General features: G+C 48.7%; 1 long non-coding RNA gene across 1 annotated transcript in view; it reads left to right on the forward strand.

The window, feature by feature from the left end:
- The first annotated feature begins 206 nt into the window (after positions 1-206).
- The window catches only part of LOC141213273 (uncharacterized), an 84,181-nt gene continuing 61,222 nt past the window's right edge, over positions 207-23,165 (forward strand). Inside the window, exons 1-2 of the long non-coding RNA XR_012282786.1 lie at positions 207-300; positions 4,942-5,010. This is a non-coding gene — a long non-coding RNA (uncharacterized lncRNA). The remainder of the gene's footprint in view (positions 301-4,941; positions 5,011-23,165) is intronic.

The raw sequence follows: 23,165 nt of genomic DNA on the forward strand, positions 1-23,165 counted from the left end.
CCATCAAGCCCCGCCCCCTACACCCCCTGTACAGAGAACAGAGGGCCCCCCGGTTCGCTAATCATGTCGGCAGCACTGCGGATATGATTAGTGATGGGCCCTCTGGAGAGCGATCTCCCTGCTCTGCCTGCTGCCGCAGTGGCCTTCTGCCTCCTGTGCGCAGCGCGACACTGCCGGAGCGTGCGCAGGAGGTCAGTCTCAGGGTGATGACGTCATCGCCCTGGGACTGCTTCCTGTGCGCGCTGACGGACCCGGCGTCGCTCCAGGCAGCGGCTGCAGGCCTGCCTCTCATCTCGACGCGTGAGTATGAAAAGCAGGGGCCGGGACGGGGGGAGGGATCGGTGGGAGTGACTGGGAGGACCCCTGGCCGAGGCTGGCAGTAAATACTACTGGGCAGTGGGCATGATTATCATCATGCCCATTGCCTAGCATGTCTTGCTTCCAGCCTCTGGTTACTGGTACTATGCCTAGCAGCATGTACTACCACCAGGGGCTGGCAGGACATGCTGGGTGGGCATGATAGTACCAAGGAGGCTGGTGGTGTGGTAGTCAGGGCTGGCGTCAGCTCCCGGGCAAGTGCCGGGGCCCTGAGCAGGCGGGAGGTCCACTTGCCGTCGGGCTCCCCGCCGGGCTATGGGCGGAGGAGAGCAGTGCCAGCGCCCGCCCTTCTCCCCCGCTTGCTCAGGGCCCCGGCAGCCGGATACTTACCTCTCCCCGTGCCTTCGCAGATCCGCTGTCTTCCTGGTCTGCGCTCCCTGTGACGTCTCAGGTCAGAGGGTGCGGTGACGACTTTCCACTGCGTCCTCCCCTGAGCCATCACAGGCAGCGCAGAGCGGGAAGACGCCGGCAACGCAGGAGTATAGACCTGAGCAGCGGCAGCAGGTGAGGAGGAGGGAGGTGAATATTTGATTTTTTTTTTTTTTATGTATGGAGGCATGGGGCATTATATGGGCGGGGGTGACAGCCTGCATGGGGCATTATATTGGGGGCGGGTGACATCCTGCATGGGGCTTTATATGGGGGGGTAACAGCATGCATGGGGCATAATATGGGGGTAACAGCCTGCATGGGGCATTATATGGGGGGATGACATCCTGCATGGGGCATTATATGGTGGGGTGACAGCCTGCATGGGGCATTATATGGTGGGGTGACAGCCTGCATGTGGCATTATATGGGGGGGGGTGACAGCATGCATGGGGCATTATATGGGGGGTGACATCCTGCATGGGGCATTATATGGGGGGAAGGGACATCCTACATGAGGCATTATAAGGGGGGGTGACATCCTGCATGGGGCTTATATGGCGGGGTGACATCCTGCATGGGGCATTATATGGGGGGGAGAAGTGACATCCTGCATGGGGCATTATATGGGGGATGGCATCCTGCATGGGGCATTATATGGGGGGGAGTGATATCCTGCATGGGGCATTATATGTGGGGGAGTGACATCTTTCATGGTGCATTATATGATGAGTGACATTCTGCATGGGGCATTATATGGAGGGGAAGGGACATCCTACATGGGTTATTATATGGGGGGGGGAAGGGACATCCTGCATAGGGCATTATATTGGGGGGGGGAAGGGACATCCTGCATGGGGCATTATATGGGGGGGGGAGTGACATCCTGCATGGGGCATTATATGGGGGGAAGTGGCATCCTGCATGGGGCATTATATGGGGGGAAGTGGCATCCTGCAAGGGGCATTATATGGGGGGTGACATCCTGCATGGGACATTATTTGGGGGGGGGACAGCCTGCATGGGGCATTATAAGGGGGGGATGGGACAGCCTGCATAGGGCATTATGTGGGGGGAACAGCTTGCATGGAGCTTTATATGGGGGCCAGTATCCTGTATGGAGCCTTATATGGGGGCCAGTATCCTGTATGGAGCATTTTATGGGGGCTAGTATACTGTGTGGAGCGTTATATGGGGCCATTATCCTGAATGGAGCGTTATATGGGGGCCAGTATCCTGTATGGAGCATTTTTGGGGGGCCAGTATCCTGTATGGAGCGTTATATGGGGACCAGTATCCTGTATGGAGGATTTTTTGGGGGGCCAATATCCTGTATGGAGCATTTTTTGGGGGCCAGTACACTGTGTGGAGCGATTCACCGGTTTCTGAGCTATTGTAGAATTTAAAATAGATATCACTCATATAATATAAGAAGTGAAATCTTTGCATTGTACTATACTTTTATCTCTCTGCAGTATCTGTGCATCATGAATCGTGGTATGTGTTAAAGGGGCCCACTGAGACTCTTTCGCCCGGGGCCCAGAAAAACCTGGATCCGGCCCTTTGTGGTACTATCATGCTAGTACTACTACCGCCAGTGGCTGGCTGGCAGGACATGCCGGGTGGGCATGATAGTACCACAGAGGCTTGCAGGACATACTAGGCATGAATCATGCTTAGTATGTCCTGCCAGCCTCTGTGTACTATCATGCCCAGCATGTCCTGTCCTGCCAGCCACTGGTGGTACCATCATGCATGCCCATTGCCCAGTCACTGGTGGTGTGGTACTATCATGCTAGTACTAACACCAGTGGCTGGCTGGCAGGACATGCCATGTGAGCTTGAATGCTAGTACCACAGAGGCTGGCAGTACATACTGGGCAATGGGCATGATAGTACCACCAGTAGACTGACTAGGCGGTCTCCAGGGCTCCGTCTCCCCTTCTCGCTGCTGTTAGGATGGGTTACCATTGCGTTTATGCTGTGCGTTAAAACGGATCCGTTGTAAATCAGCGCAGACGCAATGTACCGTAGACTTGCATTGCAAAAATAGGCATGCATTTGAAAGTATGCATTATTTGCAACGCGCAGGAAAACATGGTCGGCGGCTGGAGGCCAGCTGAGCACTTCTCTGACAACTGTGTTCTAGTGTCATTCTGTGCCTGCTCATCTCTGTCAGCAGGCATATTTGTCTGATGGCAAAGATGTAGCAGAGCTGGAGACAGAAGATCAGTGGATTACGTCAGGGCGAGGATTTTGTTATTTATTAAAGATGGAGTCCCTACATGTGTTTTGTGTTTTATTTTTATTAAAAAAAAATTTCTGTGTTTGGTTTTTTTTTTTGTTTACTAGAAATTCATGGTGGCCATGTCTAGGTTGGCGTGACGCCATGAATTTCAGGCTTAGTGCCAGCTGATAATACAAGGCTGGTACTGACCCCATTATTACCCAGCGTGCCACCCCCACCAGGGCCGTTGTAAGAGCCGGATAAAGTGCCTGGAAATGGCGCTACGATGTATGCGCCAATTACAGGGGTGGCTGCGGGCTGCCGTTTTCAGCGTGGGGGGCCCAGAATGCTTGGGCCTTACCATGCTGAGAATCCCAGACCCCAGCTGCCTGTTTTTTTACCAGGCTGGCGATCAAAATATGGCGGGAGCCCACGCATTTTTTTTTAAATTATTTTTTTAAATAATTTAAAAAAAACATTGGGCTTTCCTGACTTTTGATCGCCAGGCAGCTAGAAGTGGCTGCCTGTAGCTGTCTGCTTTATCTGCGCTGAGAATCAAAAATTCTGCGGAGCGCTATGTCATTTTTGTTTTATTATTTATTTATTTTCACACTTCTATATGTGTGACAGGCCCAACAGCTAATCACAGACGCTGACACAGAAAATGGGCGTCTGTGATTGGCTGCTTGAGTAACCTGAAAGCAGCCCATACATAGTACCATACTAGAATGTATGGGCTGATTGTACATTACTCGAACAGCCAATCACAGACGCCCTTCCTCTTTGACAGCATCTGTGATTGGCTGTTGGGTCTGTGACATATAGAAGTGTGAAAAGAAATCATTTTTAAAACATGATGTAGCACTCTGCAGAATTTTTGATTCTCACCGCAGGTAAAGCGGACAGCTACGGCCTGCCACCCCCAGCTGCCTGGCTTTACCTTGGCTGGCGATCAAAAGACAGAGAAGCCGAATATTTGTTTTAAACTTATTTTAAATATTTTTTTTTAGAAAAAGGTGTGTGCTCCTGCCATATGTTGATCGCCAGCCAGATAAGACAAGGCAGCTGGGGGCTGGGATTCTCAGCATGGTAAGGCCCAAGTGTTCTTGGCCCCCCACGCTGAAAATCGCAGCCCGCAGCCACCCTTGAAAATTTCCAGGCGCTTTAGCTGGCTCTTCTAGCGGCCCTGGTGGTGAGTACCCTGGGTAATAATAGGGTTAGTACCAGGCCAGCTTTGTATTATCAGCTGATACTAAGCCCGGAATTCATGTTGTCACGCCAAATTAGACATGGCCACCATGAATTTCTAGTAAACAGAAAAAAAACACAGAAATTTTTTTTTTATTAAAAATAAAACACAAAACATATTTAGGCTACGTTCATACGCGGCGCAAAAAATCGCTACTGCATGCTGAGGTTGCGCTTTTCTCAGCGTGCTTTTCCCAAGGCCATGTTAACATGTAGCCTATGGGGAAATCGTGCCGAAAAAAACGCCAAGAATTGGCATGTCAATTCTTTTTGCACAGCCGCTTTTGCAGTGAAAGAGCCCGCGCAAAAATACGTGGCAAAACGCGGCGTCTGAACGCTTTTCAGTAAAAGCCATAGCTTTTGCTGGAAGCCGTTTCCAGCTTTCTTTGGCACTGCTTTTACGCGAGCGCTCTAAAGCGCCGCATAAAAGCAGGAATATGCGGCTATTACTCCGCGTGGGAACGTAGCCTAAGGGACTCTATCTTTAATATAAAAAAAAAATCCTCGCTCTGACGTAATCCATGGGTCTTCTGTCTTCAGCTCTGCTACATCTTTGCCATCAGACAAATATGTCTGCTGACAGATGAGCAGGCACAGAATGACACTGGAGCACTGTTACTGTGTAGTGCGGCACTATGTTGCTTTTTTGTCATTTCATGCAGTGTGGATTGTGCTCTGGAAGTGATCAGTTATAGCTAACTATGTTATTTTCTGCATAGATAAGTCCTGCATAGAAGATGTGATATATCGGTCTGCGGCAGATAAAGAACTTCACCTAGACATCACTGGTGAGTATGTGTATTACCTATACACACACACTGACACTATATACAGAGCTTCTGTGTATAATGTCACTGGTGATGACTGTATAACCTGTACACTGACCCAATATACAGAGCTTTTTTACATTTTTATTATTTTAGCATTATTTGTCACTATGTGGTAGCATTATGTGCTTTGGTCATGACATGACGTCACGGTGTGGTGGTATTTCTGCCTTCTATCTGGTAATATTACATAGTTACATAGTTTATAAGGCCGAAAAAAGACAAGCGTCCATCCAGTTCAGCCTATTTCTTGTGCACTGCAGCTATTCCGCAGCGTTGATCCAGGGGAAGGCAACAAAAAACCATGCGGTATAGGCCAGTTTACATCATTGAGGAAAAATTCACTTCCCGACACTAATCTGGCAGTCAGATTAAATCCCTGGATTAATTAACTAAGCATAAGATGTAATTTTATTGTTCTCAAGGCGTCCAGGCCTCTCTTGAACTCATTAAGTGAGCTGGACATCACCACTTCCTCTCCCAGAGAGTTCCAGAGTCTCACGGCTCTGACCGTAAAGAATCCCCTTCTATGCTGGTGCAGGAACCTCCTTTCCTCCAGACGCATAGTGTGCCCCCTCGTCTTTGTCACCATCCTTGGTATAAACAGGTCATGGGAAAGATCTCTGTACTGCCCCCTGATGTATTTATACATGTTTATGGGGTCTCCCCTAAGCCTTCTCTTTTCCAATGTAAATAGGCCTAATTTTGACAACCTCTCTGGGTATTCTAGTCCCTCCATTCCCTTTATTACCTTAGTCGCCCTCCTTTGTACCCTCTCTAGCTCCAATATGTCTTTCCTGAGCACCGGAGCCCAAAACTGTGCACAATATTCTAAGTGCGGCCTTACCAGCGCTTTATACAGAGGAAGAACAATGTTCTCATCATATGCCCCTATTCCTCTTCTGATGCATGCCATGACTCTATTTGCCTTCGCAGCTGCTGCCTGACACAGGGCACTCCAATTTAATTTGCTATTAACCAAGACGCCCAGGTCCTTCTCCATGTCAGATTTCCCCAACGGTTTCCCATTTAATATGTGTGGGTGACTGCTGTTTTTCTTTCCCATGTGCATGACCTTACATTTATCGGCATTGAACCCCATTTGCCATTTTTTGGCCTAACTCCCCAATTTATCTAAATCCTCCTGTAGCTGTGCCCTATCCTCATCTGTATTAACTACTTTACAAAGTTTAGTATCATCTGCAAATATTGCTATTTTACTATGCAACCCTTCCACTAGATCATTAATAAATATATTAAATAATATAGGGCCCAAGACAGACCCTTGAGGCACCCCGCTAGTAACCCTGACACCCCCTGAGCTTACTCCATTGATAACCACCCTCTGCTTTCTGTCACTCAGCCAGCTATTTACCCACTTGCACACATTATCCCCCAGACCAAGCATTCTCATTTTATATACCAACCTTTTGTGTGGCACGGTATCAAACGCTTTGGAGAAGTCAAGGTATACAACATCCACTGACTCTCCCCGGTCCAGCTGTGAGCTCACCTCCTCGTAGAAGGCCATCAGGTTTGTTTGGCAGGAGCGATCCCTCATGAATCCATGTTGATATGGAGTTACACAGTTATTATTATTAAGATATTCTACAATAGCATCTCTAAGAAATCCTTCAAACAATTTACCCACAACAGACGTTAAGCTGACTGGTCTATAGTTCCCAGGGTCACTTTTAGACCCCTTTTTGAATATTGGTACCACATTTGCTTGGCGCCAGTCTAGTGGGACAGTCCCTGTCCATAAAGAGTGCTTGAATATAAGATACAGTGGTCTGTCTATCACATTACTTAATTCTTTTAGTACCCGGGGGTGTATGTCATCTGGGCCTGGTGACTTGTCTATTTTGATATTATTTAGGCGTTTCTGAACTTCCTCCTGGGTTAGGTGGGTGATATTTAGCGGAGGGTTTACTTTATCACTCTGCATTTCCTTCGATAAATTGTTTTCTTTTGTGAAAACAGTGGAGAAGAAGCTATTGAGTAGGTTTGCTTTACCCTCATCGGCCTCTATGATTTTACCCAGGTTATTTTTCAATGGGCCAACTCCATCAGTTTTAATCCTTTTACTGTTTATATAGTTAAAGAACAGTTTGGGATTCGTTTTACTTTCCTTCGCAATTAGTCTCTCTGTCTCCTCTTTTGCTATTCTTATTTGTTTCTTACAGATTTAGTTTTTTTCCCTATAAGATATTAGCGCTTCCTCGCTGCCTTCTTGTTTAAGTTTACCGAAAGCCCTTTTTTTGTTTTTCATTGCCCTGATATTGATCTTGGTAGAGTGGATTGTGGTTGGTCATTTGTTTTACCTGATATCAATAAGGGGAAACCTCTTTATTTCCAATAGATATTAAATACTTGGATGTTTAACTCCTCCCTGCCCTGTGACTATTACACAGCAGCAGAGATGCAGTTACAGAGGTTCACCAGAGAAAGCAAGTTGGCATTTGGTGAGATTTTCACCTCTGAAGTTGACGCGCCCCCTGGGCCGAGTGGGGAACCCGGAACTGGGCCTTTCGTGGGACGCTGGGAGTTGTAGTCACCGTGGCGGCGACCCGGTCCCGTGGCTCAGGGTGGTCAAACCAGTGGCAGTCTATTTGTAAGGTTTTAGGTTAATTGTCCGACTACGCCACCCGTGGATTGCGGTCAGGGTGTACCGCTGCTGCGAGGCAGACCGCTGAGGCTGGTGTTGTATGAGCAGCAGAGAATGGGATGACTCCCCACGGGAGGAGTATAGCCTCAGGGCAATGAGTGTGGATGATGGGAGTGATGGTGCACGAGCGTAACAGGAACGACTCAGAGTCTTTGCAGTGCAGTTCAGGGTCTTTACTGATGATAATAAGGCAGACCCTCCCGGGAGTACTGGCTAGCATAAGAGGCCTGGTCAGTCTGTGAGCAAGCAGGAGCTCCCGTGGCCAGGTGGAGTTGTAGGCCTCCCCGTCTGTCTGCACTCTTCCTGGCTACCTTGCTATAAGCGGGTGATAGTAGCCCACGTCCCTGAGTGTACCGTGTAGTGCTCACCGATATGGCTGGTGACTTGGGGCCTTCTGTTAGCCTCCGCTCCTCGATGGCGGTGCTGGTCCCTTGCTTGTGACTGAGCCTCCGGGCTTCTATGGCCAGAGGACCTGGAATCCCCTGCCGGCTGGGTTCTGCTGTTGGACTTAGAGATCCTTACAGCCTCGGACTCCGGTGTCCGGTACTTAGATTCTTCTGCCAGGGCGAGCTCTGCTCAGCTCCAGCCCCTGGTCTTCAGCTCCTGCTCCTACAGAGCTCCTTGCTGTTACTTTCCCTGTGTCTGCTTGTTCTCCCTAACCCTGCCCCAGACCCAGTTTATAAGGGCAGATTCCTCCCCTCCCCTCCCAGGACTGGACAGGAGGTGTTGCATGTTTAAGGGCTCCTGACCAGGAAACCTCCCACTTGCTCTCAGACGTAATATTTCTATTACTGTGGTAACCAGACCCCTGGGGTGCCACATTCCCCCCTAGTAAATTTTAGTACTCCGGGACTAAACACATTTTTAAGAAAACACAAATACAGGGTAAAACAATAACCGGAAAAGTACATTTTGTATTGATGGTCACGGCATTTCCGTAACCGGGTGTCCATATCACCCAAGGTGAAGTTTTTTAGAATAGAGTAGGGGACCTGTCCAAAGCAAACCCCGAACGTTGGCCCTGGGCGTGGCTGCAAGGCAAAGCTAACTACTTTGGGCCACAAGGAGGCCACGCCAGACAGGTTTTTCTTCGTTTTCGCAAGAAGCACCAAGTGTAACTATCTACAATGTAGTTCCGGTTATTCAGCGTCCATAACCTGTCAGTCCAAATAAACCTGAAGGGTAACTAGAGAAACATAATTAATAAACAGGCAGCAAACATAAACCATTTTCAACATTTGCAGTTTACAGGTAAATTCACATTACAGTTTAGATTCTCCAGCGAGCGGGCATTTGTCCTCTAGTGCTCCTGGTGGACCTACGTAACCCACTATCTGGTTCTGCACTACAGGGTGTAGAAGGTGTTGCGGGTAGGCCTGGCAGCTTTCTGCGTACTCTTTGGCTTACTAGGGGCACGGCAGGCTCACTACTAGCAGAGGGTTGATTCTCCTGGGCTGCTGGTATGGATTCTTCTGCCTCCTGGGCCGGCTGCTCTTCTGACACTCCCTGTTCTTCTGTAGGCCCTTGAGGGGCTGGCTGGAGAAAGGTGAGGACGGGTACCACGACTGCGTTGTTGATTTGAGTCCAGGACCGGGGAAAGTCTCCGAGTACGGTACTGATCATTTCTTCTCTTTCCTCTGCGGGTTGAGGGTTCTCTTGATCTTCGTCAGCTCTTTGCAGCTGCTTGGGACACTTTTTCAGGTGGTCTCTGGAAACAATGGCTGTGGTTTCTCCTCCATCCTTACTGATTATGCAGACTTTTGGATTATCATGGCTTGAGGGCAGTACTGTGTACGGGTCCTTCTCCCACTGGTTGTCCAACTTGTGGAGCCGCCTCTTTCTCTTCAAGACCTGCTCTCCAGGTACCAGGGGAACAGCGGGAGCATGCTGGTCATAAGTCTTCTCTTGCCTTTCTCTTGCTTGAGACAGACTTTGCTCGACGCTCTCCTGTACTTTCTGATACTGCTGCTGCCGTTCTGTATCCCAGTCTGCCTCTGGCGAGGTGTCCTCAGGTGTCAGGACTCCCATATCCAGGTCAATAGGCAGCTTACCAGGTCTTGCTCTCATTAGGTAAGCCGGGGTACAGTTGGTAGAACCTACGGGGATGTGGTTATACAAGTCCACCAGATCAGGCAGTTTTTCAGGCCACAGACCGCATTCTTCCAGGGGCAACATTTTTAGCAAGTCTATCACCACCTGGTTCATTTTCTCACATAGTCCGTTGGTCTGAGGGTGATAGGGCGTTGTTCTTATCTTCCTGCAGCCATACAGATTGCAGAACTCTTGGAAGACCTCCGCTTCGAAGGCTGGCCCTTGGTCAGTTAACACTTGCTCCGGATACCCGTGTGGACGGCAGAAGTGCTGCTGGAAGGCTCTAGCTGCTGTTTGAGCCGTTAAGTCCTTGACAGGGACCACCACCAGGAACCGGGAGTAGTGATCTACGATGGTGAGGGCGTAGACGTACCCAGATTTGCTTGGAGCCAGTTTCACATGGTCCAGGGCTACCAGTTCTAGTGGCTGCCTGGTGATGATGGGCTGCAGGGGAGTCTTCTGGCTGGCACGGTCTCTTCTCCTTAGGCTGCACGGGCCACAGTCTCTGCACCACCTCTCGTGGTTCCTCTCATGCCTACCCAGTAGAACCGTCCACGCAACAAGAACTCCAGCTTCTTCCATCCAAAGTGTCCTGCTCCGTCGTGGTATGCCTCCAGAACCATAGCCGCGTCTCGTCTTGGGACCACTACCTGCCAGGTCAGCTCATGTGTTCTAGAGTTGACCATTCTCCGGCACAGCTTCTCCTTGTAAAGAAACAGTTTACTTTTCTCCTTCCACAGTTGCTTGGTCTCCTCCGGAGCATCTGGGTCAAGACGGGCATCAGCCTGTGTCAGCATTTCCTTCACCAGACGGACTGCGGGATCACTGTCTTGTGTCTCCGCCCAGCTATAGTGGGGTAAGGGATTGAACGTAGCAGAGCGCTTGTCCCTTACACGGTGGGAATACAGGGTAATCCCATGACGGTGGAACGCAGGGAGTTCGACTTCTTCCAGTTCTTCTGGATCTTCCCCTACGTCCGGTAACTTTGGCATTCTGGACAGGGCATCCGCGTTGGCATTTGAGCGTCCCGCCCGGTATTTGATGGTGAATTCATAGTTGGACAGGCGGGCCATCCATCTCTGCTCCAGTGCACCAAGTCTTGCAGTGTCCAGGTGTGTCAACGGGTTGTTATCCGTGTACACGGTGAACTTTGAAGAGGCAAGGTAATGCTTGAAACGTTCGGTCACTGCCCACACCACTGCCAGGAACTCTAGCTTGAATGAGCTATAATTCTCAGGGTTTCTCTCTGTGGGCTGTAGTTTTCGGCTGGCGTAAGCGATTACCCGTTCTTTCCCCTGCTGGATCTGGGACAGTACGGCTCCTAGCCCGATGTTGCTCGCGTCCGTGTGGAGGATAAAGGGCTGGCCGTAGTCAGGGTATGCCAGGATTTCATCCCCCGTGAGGGCCATCTTCAGCTGGCGGAAGGACTCCTCTTCCAGCTTTTCCCACCTGAAGGGCGGCTTCTGGTTTTTGGCCTTCCTGGATTGACCTATCAGGAGGTCCTGCATAGGAGCTGCCATTTTGGTGAAACCGGGAATGAATCTTCGGTAGTAGCCTACCAACCCGAGAAACTGCCGCACTTCCTTTATGCTGGAGGGTCTTGGCCAGTCTTTAATCACGGTGATCTTATCGGGGTCGGGAGCCACTCCGTCAGCACTCACCACGTGTCCCAGGTACTGCACCTTTTGTTTCAGCAGGTGACACTTGGAGGGTTTCACCTTTAGGCCTTAGCTTGCCAGGGCGTCAAACACTTCTGCCAAGTGTTTCAGATGGTCCTCGTAGGTTTTGGAATAAACGATGACATCGTCCAGGTATAACAGGACCGTCTCGAAATTCCGGTGTCCCAGACAGCATTCCATCAACCGCTGGAAGGTTCCTGGTGCGTTGCAGAGCCCGAACGGCATACAGTTGAATTCGCTGAGACCCATCGGGGTGGTGAATGCGATCTTCTCCTTGTCTGCCTCTGCTACAGGAACCTGCCAGTACCCGCTAGTAAGATCCAAAGTGGAGAAAAAGTTAGCAGATTTTAATGCAGCTAAAGATTCTTCTATTCTAGGTAGCGGGTACGCATCTTTGTGTGTGATACGGTTGACCTTTCTGTAGTCTACACACATTCTCATTGTGTTGTCCTTCTTTTTCACTAGAACTAGTGGAGCTGCCCAGGGGCTACAGCTGTCCCTGATTACCCCAGCCTCCTTCATGTCCTTCAACATCCCCTTTGCATGCTGATAGTGTGCAGGGGGTACAGGTCGGTATCTTTCCTTTATGGGTGGATGGTCTCCCGTGGGGATGTGATGTTCTACCCCCTTTACTCACCCGAAGTCTAGCGGGTGTTTACTAAAGACTCTTTCGTACTCCTGAACCACCCGGTAGACTCCCTGTTTTTGGTGTGAGGGAGTGGAGTCAGTACCCAAATGCAGTTGCTGACACCTGTCCTCCATTTGTTTCTTAGAGCCGTTACCTTCCTTTGGTTGAGATGGAGGCAAGGGTTCCACGGTTTTTACAGAATTTTGATTTATGGTGAACAATTTGGCTAGCGTGGCATACCGGGGCAGGTATACTTCTCTCTCCCCGATATTTACGATGCGGACAGGTACCCTCCCATGGCGTACATCGACTACTCCCCGTGCTGTCAAAATGGTGGGCCTACTGTCTGAGTAGACGGGCTCTACCATTGCTTGGTAGTCTCTACCTCTTAGACCAATAGCTGCTCTGCACCAGATCATCATCTCACTTTTCGGGGGCATGGTAATAGGGAACGAGTCGCACTTTCTCACGCTACCTATCTCACCATCAGATAGTTCCACTTGTTGCCGTTTCATCAGTGCCCAGATCTCTTTTTGGAGGACACGCTGCTGGCTGGAACTGGCTTTCATGGCAACCTGCTGTAAAATGAGAATTATCTCTGCAAGACAATTTTCAATCACGTTAGTACCCAAGGTTATTTTAGGGTGACTCTCACGACGGTCAATGTCCACAATGATCAGTCCTTGTGCCGCCAGTTCGACTTTACCGATTTTAATGGTCACCTCTTTGAATCCCACCTGCGGCACGGGCTGACCATTGCTGGCGATGATACTCAGGTCGTCATCTGGGTAGCGGGTTATGTCCGAGTCATTCCAGTACCGCTTAAAGAGCACATAAGGGATGGTAGTTACCTGTGACCCGGTGTCTAGTAGGGCACTCATTGGAATGCCATCCAGTACCACAGGCAAGACTGGACGTCCCCCTACATATTTATCACGCCAGTTCGAGGGGCCTGATGATCTTATGCCTGGGGGTTGGCCCTCTGCCCCAGGTTGTGCCCGTTTAAATGACAGTACCTTGCCATATGTCCGGGTTGATTGCAGCGGCGGCAGATGGGTTGTCTGTCCTCGTTGTATCTGTCGCTGGGTCTTCCTCTGGACGATGAGATCCTCCTCTGTCGGCGCCACGGGACATCCTCCGGTCCGGATGCCGGCTGGATCTTTCCTGGAGGAGAGACCTGTAAAGACTGCACAGTTCTAGTTAGCGCGGCTACGCTTTTAGTTAGCTCTTGGACCTGATGGTGCAGGTCTGTAGCCGGGTTGTTGTCCAAAGCCTGCGCACCAGCTCCTATAGGCTCTGCAGACAAGGGCGCCGCCTCCTGGTGATAGGTAATAGCAGGGTGCCGGTGGGTTACAGCACTACCCGGTGCCGGTTCTCTGAGCACCCGGATGGCCCTGTCTTTGAACTTTGCAAAGTCTAAACCAGGGTTCTGCAAGGCCATTGCACGTAACTGGGTTCGGTGGGCGTTGGACAGCAGACCCTCAATGAATTGCTCAGTTAATAGTTCATCTGCATTCCGCACACTGTCAGGGTCTGCCTGTTTAATGGCTCCCAGGGCCTCATGCAGACTCAAAGCATAGTCTCTTATACTGTCTTGGGCCCGCTGCTTGCACCCATAAAATCTCATTTTGATCTCGTCTGAGGTGCGGGTATCAAAAGTGTCCTTCAGCCGGGCTAAGATCTCCTTTACGGTCTCCTTGTCCCGGACTGACCAGGACTTTACTTCGCGTTGGGCTGCGCCGGTTAGCTGGCCTATCAATATGCTCACTTTCTGGCCCTCCGTCAGGGGGTATACCTTAAATAGGCTGTACAGTCTCTCTTTATAGTCGCTTAGGATATGCGACTCCCCTGAGTATTGGGGCAGCCAGGCCGCTCCGGGGATGTATGGCATTGTGAACGGCATTACTGCGGCAGCGGCCGCGCTGGTGGTAGAGGGTCCCTCAGTGTCCGTCATCTTCCTCCCCCCTAGTTAAGTGTGGCCTACCTTCCGACGATCCTCTTCTGTAGGCCGCGGCTCCGCTGGTGCTGCTCCGGACAAGGACCTTGCGTCGCGTCCTGGTGACGTCAGCGTCGCTCTCTCTCCCTTCCAGGACCTTGCGCAGCGTCGGTGCGTAGGGCGGAGCTTCAGGTCTCGCGCGCTTTCGGCATCCACGCCCCTCTTCTTCCCGCGTGGCGTCCCGAAGATGGCGCCCGATGGTGGGAAAACGAGTACGGATGGCGGGAAAACAGTTGCAGATGGCGGGAAAACGGCTGAAGAGGGCGGAAACCTTCACCACGGCAGGTATGACAGTCTTTTGAAGGCGCGCAGTACCCGGTGGTTGCGGGCACGAAATCCTGCCGACTACGCCAAAGTTGACGCGCCCCCCTGGGCCGCGTGGGGAATCCGGAACTGGGCCTTTCGTGGGACGCTGGGGGTCGTAGTCACCGTGGCGGTGACCCGGTCCCGTGGCTCAGGGTGGTCAAACCAGTGGCAGTCTATTTGTAAGGTTTTAGGTTAATTGTCCGACTACGCCACCCGTGGATTGCGGTCAGGGTATACCGCCGCTGCGAGGCAGACCGCTGAGGCTGGTGTTGTATGCGCAGCAGAGAATGGGAGGAGTATAGCCTCAGGGCAATGAGTGTGGATGATGGGAGTGATGGTGCACGAGCGTAACAGGAACGACTCAGAGTCTTTGCAGTGCAGTTCAGGGTCTTTACTGATGATAATAAGGCAGACCCTCCCGGGAGTACTGGCTAGCATAAGAGGCCTGGTCAGTCTGTGAGCAAGCAGGAGCTCCCGTGGCCAGGTGGAGTTGTAGGCCTCCCCGTCTGTCTGCACTCTTCCTGGCTACCTTGCTATAAGCGGGTGATAGTAGCCCACGTCCCTGAGTGTACCGTGTAGTGCTCACCCGTATGGCTGGTGACTTGGGGCCTTCTGTTAGCCTCCGCTCCTCGATGGCGGTGCTGGTCCCTTGCTTGTGACTGAGCCTCCGGGCTTCTATGGCCAGAGGACCTGGAATCCCCTGCCGGCTGGGTTCTGCTGTTGGACTTAGAGATCCTTACAGCCTCGGACTCCGGTGTCCGGTACTTAGATTCTTCTGCCAGGGCGAGCTCTGCTCAGCTCCAGCCCCTGGTCTTCAGCTCCTGCTCCTACAGAGCTCCTTGCTGTTACTTTCCCTGTGTCTGCTTGTTCTCCCTAACCCCGCCCCAGACCCAGTTTATAAGGGCAGATTCCTCCCCTCCCAGGACTGGACAGGAGGTGTTGCATGTTTAAGGGCTCCTGACCAGGAAACCTCCCACTTGCTCTCAGACGTAATATTTCTATTACTGTGGTAACCAGACCCCTGGGGTGCCACATATTTATAAGACAAAACCAGGAGTGGGTGAGAAATGCATAAAACATTACCTCAGATTGCTCCACTCCTGGTTTTGTCTTATAAATACAGAGGTAAAAATCTCACCAAATATTCAAAGTGCCACAATCTTCTGACAGTGCGGATTCCACCAATAAATAAGTGATCACCTTCCCAACCTGTGCATCGCTGATAACTTGTTTTCACCAATAAAAACCCTTTAATGCAAACTACAGTAATTGTACATCGCAGTTCTTGTGAGCGCACAGTGATATGCAGGAGCCGACAATATAATGGGTATAACGGCTAACAGGTATTTGCAAATAGCTGAAAGGTGGGTGGGCCCCTGGAGTCAATGTCCCTGGTGGGCCCCAGACACCCCAGTCCGGCGCTGTATGTACAGTAGTATTCAAAATAATAGCAGTCCAATATGACTAACCAGATTGATCACTGTTTTTGGTATAAATTATATTAAACATTAACAGCAAAATTCAAGGGGAGGCAATATGTGTGGGTTGCCCCTCCTGCCAAGTCCACAATTCGAAAATCATACAGTTAGGTCCATATATATTTGGACAGAGACAATATTTTTCTAATTTTGGTTCTAGATATTACCACAATGAATTTTAAACAAAACAATTCAGATGCAGTTGAAGTTCAGACTTTCAGCTTTCATTTGAGGGTATCCACATTAAAATTGGATGAAGGGTTTAGGAGTTTCAGCTCCTCAACATGTGCCACCCTGTTTTTAAAGGGACCAAAAGTAATTGGACAGATTAAATAATTGTAAATAAAATGTTCATTTCTAGTACTTGGTTGAAAACCCTTTGTTGGCAATGACTGCCTGAAGTCTTGAACTCATGGACATCACCAGACGCTGTGTTTCCTCCTTTTTGATGCCTGGCCTTCACGTCGGTGGTTTTCAGTTGCTGTTTGTTTGTGGGCCTTTCTGTCTGAAGTTTAGTCTTTAACAAGTGAAATGCATGCTTAATTGGGTTGAGATCAGGTGACTGACTTGGCCATTCAAGAATATTCCACTTCTTTGCTTTAATAAACTCCTAGGTTGCTTTGGCTTTATGTTTTGGGTCATTGTCCATCTGTAGTATGAAACGACGACCAATCAGTTTGGCTGCATTTGGGTGGATCTGAGCACACAGTATGGCTCTGAATACATCACAATTCATTCGTCTGCTTCTGTCCTGTGTCACATCATCAATAAACACTAGTGACCCAGTGCCACTGGCAGCCATGCATGCCCAAGCCATCACACTGCCTCCGCCGTGTTTTACAGATGATGTGGTATGCTTTGGATCATGAGCTGTACCACGCCTTCGCCATACTTTTCTCTTTCAATCATTCTGGTAGAGGTTGATCTTGGTTTCATCTGTCCACAGAATGTTCTTCCAGAACTGTGCTGGCTTTTTTAGATGTTTTTTTTTAGCAAAGTCCAGTCTATCCTTTTTATTCTTGATTCTTATGAGTGGCTTGCACCGTGCAGTGAACCCTCTGTATTTACTTTCATGCAGTCTTCTCTTTATGCTAGATTTGAATATTGATATTCCTACCTCCTGGAGAGTGTTGTTCACTTGGTTGGCTGTTGTGAAGGGGTTTCTCTTCACCATGGAGATTATTCTGTTATCATCCACCACTGTTGTCTTCCGTGGGCGCCCAGGTCTTTTTGCATTGATGAGTTCACCAGTGCTTTCTTTCTTTCTCAGGATGTAACAAACTGTAGATTTTGCCACTCCTAATATTGTAGCAATTTCTCGGATGGGTTTTCTCTGTTTTTGCAGCTTAAGGATGGCTTGTTTCACCTGCATGGAGAGCTCCTTTGACCGCATGTTTACTTCACATCAAAACCTTCCAAATGCAAGCACCACAGCTCAAATCAACTCCAAGCCTTTTATCTGCTTAATTGAGAATGACATAACGAAGGGATTGCTCACACCTGTCCATGAAATAGCCTTGGAGTCAATTGTCCAATTACTTTTGGTCCCTTTAAAAACAGGGTGGCACATGTTAAGGAGCTGAAACTCCTAAACCCTTCATCCAATTTTAATGTGGATACCCTCAAATGAAAGCTGAAAGTCTGAACTTCAACTGCATCTGAATTATTTTTTTTTAAATTCATTGTTGTAATGTCTAGACCCAAAATTAGAAAAATGTTGTATCTGTCCAAATATATATGGACCTACACTAACTGTATATACCAACTATAGGGATTTAAAACTTAACTTTTACTATCAAGAATAAAAGATTTGGCAATCCTCTATACAAAATTGACAATACACATAACAAATATGTTAAAAAGTAGAAAATGTGCCCATGTCCCTGTATAGGATCATACTCTGACAATAGTCAAAAAAGTGGCAACAAGGCATCAGTGAATACCTATATAAATATATAACATGTTACAACAAAACCAAACAAAGTCCAGAAATTGTATACAGTAGGGCCAATGGATATAAGGAAAGATCTCACCAAATTCGCTGGTCTCCAAATTCCTCCAACAGGTCCTCATCCATAAAGGCCCAAATCATGGAGTCCAAGGTGTTGATTATCCCTTTCAGTCCCTATAATGTTGACTGACCCTCAAACGTATTCTGCGCTCCAGTGCACCGGAAGTGACGTGCATACGTGTCGCTAATGGTGCGCCCCATCTACTTGGCACGCAGGGTGCGTTCCAGCGTACCGGAAACGAAGTTTGCGGCTCCCCCGGAAATATAGTAGGGAAACTGTGGAGCGCATACAGCATAGTTTGCGGCTCCCCCGGAAATCCTGTGGAGAGCATACAGCGTTCCATAATAGCATAGTGGCGCATACATCCCGGAACCAACCGGCGGTCCACAAACATGAGATATAATATTAAATCTGGTTATAGGGGCGTGCCCTCTGTTTATTGCAGGGTCACAGATATGGGTGGTTTTGTAATCCTATTTGCCCAAATAAGGCGAGAATGTCTTGGATAGGTCCACTTGATTAGTTTATTTTTGAATCTACCAATTACGACACATCTACATAACTAAGGGGTGGGGCACCACTCTCCAGGTGTCCACACTCCCTGATTTAGACATGCTATAAATTGCTGGCAGCCTCTATGGAATCTGCCATTGCCTAAAATTACAACCCAGATAGAGGGTTCCCAGCCCAGTTCCCAGCCCTATATTCTACAGTTTTTTGTGCCAATCCCCTGATGACTCAAGATTTTTGAAGAAACGTGTCGGGAGGCGCATAGGGTCAGTTCAGGGCTGTCCAGGTTTTCAGGGTCACCTGTTGACTGCCCTTGTAAGGGAGGGAGTCTTGGGGTTTGAGGGTCAGTCAAGATTATGGAGACTGACAGGAATAATCAACCCCTTGGACTCCATGATTTGGGCCTTTATGGATGAGGACCTGTTGGAGGAATTTGGAGACCAGCAAATTTGGCGAGATCTTTCCTTATATCCATTGGCCCTACTGTATACAATTTCTGGACTTTATTGTCTGGTTTTGTTGTAACATGTTATATATTTATATAGGTATTCATTGATGCCTTGTTGCCACCTTTTTGACTATTGTCAGAGTATGATCCTAAACAGGGACATGGACATATTTTATAGTTTTTAACATATTTGTTATGTGTATTGTCAATTTTGTATTGAGGATTGCCAAATCTTTTATTCTTAATAGTAAAAGTTAAGTTTTAAATCCACTATAGTTGCTATATATGATTTATAAATTATATTACCACATGTCAAACAATTTACCAGTTGGTGCAGTAGATTCTAAGAAAACCAACGGACTCCGCATTCATGATCTGCATGTTTTTGAGTCTGTGTATTTGAATAATTAATTGTTAGGGGGTGTGTTCAAAATAATAGCAGTGTGGAGTTCAATAGTGAGGTCAATCATTCTGTGAAGACACAGGTATGAATCAGGTGGCCCTTATTTAAGGATGAAGCCAGCACATGTTGTACATGCATTTCTCCTTGAAAGCCTGAGAAATATGGGTCATTCGAGACATTGTTCAGAAGAACAGCGTACTTTGATTAAAAAGTTGTTTGGAAAGGGTAAAACTTATATAGAAGTGCAGACTATGATAGGCTGTTCAGCTAAAATGATCTCCAATGCTTTAAAATGGAAAGCAAAACCAGAGAGACGTGGAAAAAAAACAGAAGACTACCATTCGAATGGATCGAAGAATATCCAGAATGGAAAAGGTTCAGCCAATGATCAGCTCCAGGATGATCAAATACCGTCTCAAGTTACCTATGAGTACTGTGACAGTTAGAAGATGCCTGTGTGAAGCTAATCTCTTAGCAAGAAGTCACCGCAAAGTCCCACTGTTAAAAAAAAGACATGTACTGAAGCGGATACAATTTGTCAAAGAACACATCAACTAGCCTAAAGAGAAGTGGAGAAACATTTTGTGGACTGATGAAAGTAAAATTGATCTTTTTGGGTCCAAGGCGCTCAGACAGTTCGTCAGACGACCCCTAAACTCTGCATTCAAGCCACATTACACTCTGAAGACAGTGAAGCATGGTGGAGCAAGCATCATGATATGGGCACGTTTCTCTTACTATGGTGCCGGACCTATTTACCGCATACCAGGGATTATGGACCAGTTTGCATATATTAAAATACTTGAAGAGGTCATGTTGCCTTACGCTGAAGAGGATATGCCCTTGAAATGGGTGTTTCAACAAGACAACGACACTAAACACACCAGTAAACGATCAAAATCTTGGTTCCAGTCCAACAAAATAGAGGTTATGGAGTGAGCAGCCCAATCCCCGGTGTTACGGATCCGGATGGTGAAACCTCTGTGCTGCGGTGCAAGGGGGGACCAGAGAGGCGTAACTAGGTATCAACTCGGAGCGACCAAGGTCGTACGGCGGTTCAATCGACTCCGTGACCAGGGAAGGACCGAGCAGAGGGACCAGGTGCTACTCTGGGTACCAACCTTGTATGAGAGCAGGTGACTCCCACGGGTCAGAAGGCAGGGACCGATCGGTACAGCAGATGAGCACGGCAGGCAGGCTGACGGGTGATCCGGGCAGATGGACAGGCAGGCGCGACAGGTAACAAGCAGGAGCCTCCAGGTAGGCTGACAGGTAGGCACGGCAGGTAACAAGCAGGAGCCTCCAGGTAGGCTGATAGGTGGGCACTGGCATGCACGGCTGGCATGCAGACAGGTAGGCACGGCAGGTAAAAGGCAGATGCTTCCAGGCAAGCAGGCGGGTTGAGCCCATAGACAAACTGGCGGACTGGACCGTAGGCAGACTGTTTGGCTGGAGAGTAGACAAGCTGGCGGACAGGACTGGTAGTCAGGCTGGCGGACAGGACTGGTAGTCAAGCTGGCGGACAGGACTGGTAGTCAGGCTGGCGGGCAGGCAGGACTTGTAGTCAGGCTAGCAGCGGGACCTGAGGGCTGAAGCAGAGTTTAACACACAAAGCTACAACCTTGCACGGGCACCTCCATATTGGAGGAGGTGCCTTTTATAGGGGAAGTCCTCTGGCCATTGGCCGGGGACTTTTTAGGACGGCGCGCGCGGCCCCTTTAAGAGGGAGCGAGCGTGTGCGCGCCCCAAGTACAGAGCCGGGGAAGCTGCGTGCACCAGCAGCAGCTGCAGGGAGGCCAGAAGACGCCGGAGCAGGACCGCGGCGGTAATGGGGACGGAGTCTCTGCCGGGCAGGAGGCAGAGACGCCGATGCTACACCCCTATCTTAATCCGATAGAACACTTGTGGGGTGACATCAAAAATGCTGTTTCTGAGGCAAAGCCAACAGATGCCAAAAAATTGTGGGGTGTAGTCAAAGCATGAAACTACTTGCATTTTGCACTTAGTGCATAGCCTTTATGAGTCTAGAAGTACTACTATATGTCAAATTGACCAGAATGTGTATGAGACCCTCCTTTATTCTAATACAGGATGTATCAGAATCCCTAATTTTTGGCAGTTCTTTCTTCCTTCATAAATTACACTGAAATTACCTATTTGTTAATAAAAATAAAATTTTGGTCATTATACAGGAAAAAAATGATTCTTAAAGAAGTTGTCCAGTACTTTAGATTACCCCCCTCCCCCCATGTATCCCCACGGGGCCCCTAAGGATTTTTGTACTTAGCTTACGTTGCAGCCAAGGATAGCGCCGCTCATAGGCATCACGTGACCCCGCGCTGACGTCACGACAAGTGAGGCGTGACAGCTGGATTGTGGGCGCGATCACCCCCCGCGTCACACCCAGCATTCACCGCGTGCGTTCCCAATGAATGGGGAGAGGGAGAGCGCGAGGTGGATGCCAGGTGTGACGCAGGGGGTAACCCCACCTACAGCCTGGCATTCACCGTGGAATGTGGAAGAGAGAGACCCCCGGCTGCTGCCAGCACTTGTCGTGACATCAGCGGATATCAGAGCCGGCTGCAGCCGGGGGTCACGTGATGTCTGTGAGCGGCCAGTGATAGCGCCACTCACAGGCATTATCTGCAACGTAAGGTAATTACAAAAATCCTTAGGGGCCCAGGGGGGATACATTGTGGGGGTAATCTAAAGTACTGGGCAACCCCTTTAACATTTTTGTTCCTGTAAAATGCAATTTCTCATTGATTGGGAATGTTTTATTGTCAGTTCTTAAAGTGGAGAAAAAGTGTCACACCATTGTTCTCAGCAGTGATCTGGGAGTCAGAGATGCCTCCAGGGGTCTTCCCCATGCTGTTCTCCTTCCATTCAGCACTTTTTCCATCCATTTGTACATTTTCACTGCCACCCAGACCTCCTTGTAGGGTCTTCCAGAAAAATGCTCGGATTTCTCATTGACTTCCATTATACTTGTTACTTGAAATGAGCACACGAGCATTAGGAATTGTTCGGTTCGAGTAACAAGCATCTGAGCAGTTTAGTGCTCACTCATCTATATGCTGTTATCTACCACTATATGGTCACCAAATAGTGGTAATATCGGTTAGTGACCCACTCGGATGTTTCGCCTCCCCTGTGCTTGAAGTCTTAGCTACGATTTTGGTGGATTGTGACTGCTGGGACCCCCAGGATGCACAGCACAGAATCCAACTTGTTCTTGTGCCTGAATCTGAAATAGAGCGCTACTAAGGTAAAAGTATCTGAGTTCTTGTAAAATCAGTGGATCAGGGCATGTTTCCCCCTAGCTTGGTTGCCACTTTTTGTGCACACAATGTCTATTTCAGGTGGTTTCCTCCTGGTTCCCTTATGAAAAGCACTCAATAAAAATTAAATTGAACATACACTGCAATGTAAAAACAACTTGCTGTGCAAACTGTATGTTTCAGTCTTGTCTAATCTTCTGTTTGGTGTCCAAACCATTGGACAGATATAACATGTATAGCATTGATATGCCATAAATGTCAGTAATATTCAATTAAATTCAAAAGGACATTAATCAATTTTAATTTTTTTTTTTAATTAAGAATTACATGGAAGGTTGAAAAGATGTTCTTGGAGGCCTTTGACTTTTGCAGATATTTCTTGCTGGTCAGACGGCCGCAGGTACAGTAGATGGTACAACTCTTTCCATGCAGGTACAGCATTGATGGTGGATGTGCTGTACTTTCTTCAGGGCACTAGATGTGAGGGTTTTCTGCCCTTGAGATGTTTCTGGTGCCCTGGTGACAGTGGGCAAAAATGCAGCTTTGTCTGATAGTGCGAGCAGCCCTGGACAATCCACGCCGGCAGGATGATATCATCCGGCGGAAGATAGAACCT

Source organism: Phyllobates terribilis, unplaced genomic scaffold, assembly GCF_046119375.1.
Source record: "Phyllobates terribilis strain yellow unplaced genomic scaffold, ASM4611937v1 Scaffold_191__1_contigs__length_3620865, whole genome shotgun sequence".
Classification (NCBI taxonomy): domain Eukaryota; kingdom Metazoa; phylum Chordata; class Amphibia; order Anura; family Dendrobatidae; genus Phyllobates; species Phyllobates terribilis.